This window comes from Solanum stenotomum, chromosome 9 (genome assembly GCF_019186545.1).
Source record: "Solanum stenotomum isolate F172 chromosome 9, ASM1918654v1, whole genome shotgun sequence".
In the NCBI taxonomy this organism is placed as follows: domain Eukaryota; kingdom Viridiplantae; phylum Streptophyta; class Magnoliopsida; order Solanales; family Solanaceae; genus Solanum; species Solanum stenotomum.
The window spans coordinates 41,339,291-41,343,136 of NC_064290.1; the positions used below are offsets into that span (position 1 = coordinate 41,339,291).

Sequence of the window (3,846 nt, forward strand, 5' to 3'; positions counted from 1 at the left end):
GACTTGCTAAACGTGAAGCCCCCACTCTCATTTTTCATGTTCACTCGGTGCTAAGCTCCAACTCCCTTTTTAAACATCTTTAAGCCTTTATTTAACATTAGTTCATAAAATAGGCTTTAGGGACTTAATCCCTCATATCATATAGCTCAAAGGTTTCTAAGATGAGAATGACCTTTCATCATAGAACCTACATTATGTGAGAATGACCTTTCACATAATCATACCATATTCATAACATAGTCTAGTTTAGAGTACAATTGAGGATACCTTTCAAGAGACTCAATTTCACTAGATTATCATAAACTTTATTCATTCATTTATGTGTGTGTACATATGTGAGAAAGCCTTTCACATAAACACCTTTATACAACACATATTCATACCTTCCTAATCATACACTTTGCATGCATAATAAGATGTGAGGGTGCATATAAGAGTTAACCTTTCAATAGACACCATAACACATCATATTCATAGCTATACATGTAGAGTGTGTGTGTGCATATTGGTCCTCATAGTGACATATTAGCAACAACATTGATATTGAGGAGAACGAGAATTGAATCGATTGAATCACAAAGATCTATTCACTTATATAGAAAAAGAATCGAAAAAGGAGCGGATGGTTCATGTAGCAGTGGAAGAGGTAGCTTTACGCAATCGATCGGATTAGATAGATATCCATTCAACATAGGTCATCGAAAGGATCTTAGAGACCCACCAAAGTACGAAAGCCAAGATCTTTCAGAAAATGGATTCCTATTCAAAGAGTGCATTACCACATGGATAAGCTTCCTAGCGACTAGCTTCTCAAGTGGGCGGCTTGGTAAGTAAGCTATCTTCAGCATCGGTAAAATCCCTATCAATAATAGGCCAGAATGGTGGGGAAGGAGGCCTTCCCTACTTCAATGGAAAAGGGGGAATCGCCGTTTCACAATCGCTCCTCTCCTTACAGTCAAGTGACAAATAAAATTACTAGTTTTTCAGTGTTGAAGGAAAGAGGCTTTAAACGTCGATTCAAATTGGACATACAGATTTTCATTTTATGAGACTATGCATGCAAGATGTATTGGGGGTACAAAAAGAATCCTTTTTCTTTACAGTCATATCTACTGTGATAAGAAAGCGCTCTTAGTTCAGTTCGGTAGAACGTGGGTCTCCAAAACCCAATGTCATAGGATCAAATCCTACAGAGCGTGATTTTTTTCTTCTTAGATCGAATTAGAATGAAATAGATTCATTCAGTAACTTTCACAACAATCGATATTTTACCTCTTGTCCCTATGAATTAAAGAAAGGAGGAGCTGAAAGCCACTTGACTGTAAGGAGAGGACTTCCAGGGCTCGATCTAAGGCTACGTCCCGTGGTTTGGTAGAATACACACTTCCAAGGATAGTCTACACACACAAACCCAATCTCATTTTCTAAGGGTTATGGTGGCACTATGTTTAAATTGACTTCCCCTCCCTTTCAACCTGCCCTAACCCCCTATATTATAAAATAGAAGAGTCAAATATAATAAATGCAGTAATCCTACCCATTGTGAGAGGCATCTTCCACTTTATAATTGAAGGGTTCCAAACCTCGCTTCGTCGCTCAGTCCCTTGCTTCTTTCCTCCTTTTTTTCCTTTCCGGCTCTTTATAACAATGTGATTTAATTCCAAGTGCATATTTCAATTACGTCTTCCATGATTCTTAGATCCAGAGGTAGCACCGATCCATCAATAGCACCTTCCCTTCCTCTCGCACCCGGTCTCCCCTCACTCGAGTTTTTTGCATTGAGCTCGCTTGGTTCGTCTATTCATTGGTCATTGAAGGAAACCGTTTATGGCTAGCGTAGTGTCTTGTGCCTATATGTATTCTAAGAATGTTCTCTTGCTCTCAGGTGTTCGTCATGGTCGCAGTAAAGGTTTGTTAGACCTAGTCGAGAAGTTCAGATGTTCATCTTACGTGATGAGGGACAAACGGTGGAAGAGGAAAGTTTCGTCATGGATATAGGTTTCCTAATCTCAAGGGAGGGATCTAAAATTACCATTTTCCTAAAGTGTTTTCATTAGACTAAGGATAGAATTCTCCGAGGGTTAGGAAAGTGGAGATAGGGTAAAAAGCCCAAAGGATATTTACAAAGACTACTAAAAAAGAACACGGACTTGGCTTGGTGTCGGGAATGGAAGAACAGCAAGAGACAGGGTTAATCATTGGTTTTGTCTACTATATTAATTAGAATTATGATTGATATCCTCGAGGCGCTTTTCCTTAAGAGACGGGATAAGAAAGAGAGAGTGAACTCACAACCATTTATGCGTTGGAGAGATCATTTTTTATTTTGTGCCGAAGCACTTTTTAAAGCACAGGCTGAAATAGGTGAAATCAAAGGGCATTACTTGAATGCTACTGCAGGTACATACGAAGAAATGATCAAAAGAGTTGTATTTTCTAGAGAATTGGAAGTTCCAATCATAATGCATGACTACTTAACGGGGGGATTCACAACAAATACTACCTTGGCTCATTATTGCTGAGATAATGGTCTACTTCTTCACATCCACCGTGCAATGCATGCGGTTATTGATAGACAGAAGAATCATGGTATGCACTTCCGGGTATTAGCAAAAGCGTTACGTATGTCTGGTGGAGATCATATTCACTCTGGTACCGTAGTAGGTAAACTTGAAGGTGAAAGAGACATAACTTTGGGCTTTGTTGATTTACTGCGTGATGATTTTGTTGAACAAGATAGAAGTCGTGTCCAAGGACTTTTGTTTTTCTTGGCATCTGTTATTTTGGCACAAATCTTTTTGGTTCTTAAAAAGAAAGATTTCGAGAAGGTTCAATTGGCCTTTGCCTTTACGTGTTTTCGTAATACCACAGGTATCATCTTGGGAATTCCACTTCGGGTCAATGATTAGGTCTTCTGGATCACCTGATAATCGTCTAATCAAACAAATGTCATGACCTAATGGACTTTATAGGACTAAAGCAGAGAAAGAGATGTCTTTTTCAGAGGACCAAGCCACTCGAACAAAGTGATTAGTGGAATGCACCTTCTTTACTGACGAGCTTCATTATGAGCTTCGAGAAAAGCATGCAAAGCACACTAACCTAACTCAATGAAGGCGACTGCCAGCACTGACTCAGACACACATGTGGGCGGTTGAGTAGTGGGTTGATTTGATCAGAAAAGTAGTATACCTTTGACTGAATCAATATCGCGTTCTCCTTTGCTGCTATGAAGGAAAAAGGTATTGATAGGAAAGCAGAAAGAAAAGCAATGAATGGAGTGGGAGAGTCAGAGTCGAAAAGAGGATTCCTCACTTCTTTCTCTCATTCAAAACCGTGCATGAGACTTTCATCTCACACGGCTCCTAAGTGATAAAAGAAAGAAGAACGAGATCCTAATTGCCATGGTTCCGCTGCATCAAAAGGAGCAATTGTAAGGAATAGCCATTCTAGAACAATCATTTGGTTTGGTTCATTCTTTGACTGCTCTGCTTCCCCCAAAAAAAAGAGACTGAATTTCTTCCACCTTCCATGTACGAGTAGTGAAGAAGTATAGATTTAGTTGGTTGACCAATGGAAAGCATAGATCAAAAAAGGCAGAATTTACGCTTTTCTAAGAAAGAGATCATAGTGATTGATGGCTCTGTCGCCAACTACATCGAAAAATGCAAGAAACTTTGAATTGGACGTAGATAGCCTTTTCCATCTTTTCTGATTTCGATAGGCATCCCACCCTCACCTCAGGATGAGAGGACTTCTTTAAGCCCTAAGCTTTGTTCCCTTCGCAAGTGACTTGAAAGTCGGGCAGGCGCTTTAAGAAGGTGCCAGTTGACTTTCCTTTTTCTT

At 39.6% G+C, this 3,846-nt stretch overlaps 1 non-coding gene and 1 pseudogene across 1 annotated transcript; both read left to right on the top strand.

The window, feature by feature from the left end:
- The first annotated feature begins 1,125 nt into the window (after positions 1-1,125).
- TRNAW-CCA (transfer RNA tryptophan (anticodon CCA)) lies at positions 1,126-1,199 on the top strand. Its single transcript has one exon. It is a non-coding gene; the product is annotated as a tRNA-Trp (tRNA).
- A 1,029-nt stretch (positions 1,200-2,228) lies between these two features.
- Positions 2,229-2,909, top strand: LOC125877530 (ribulose bisphosphate carboxylase large chain-like; annotated as a pseudogene).
- Positions 2,910-3,846: the final 937 nt, after the last annotated feature.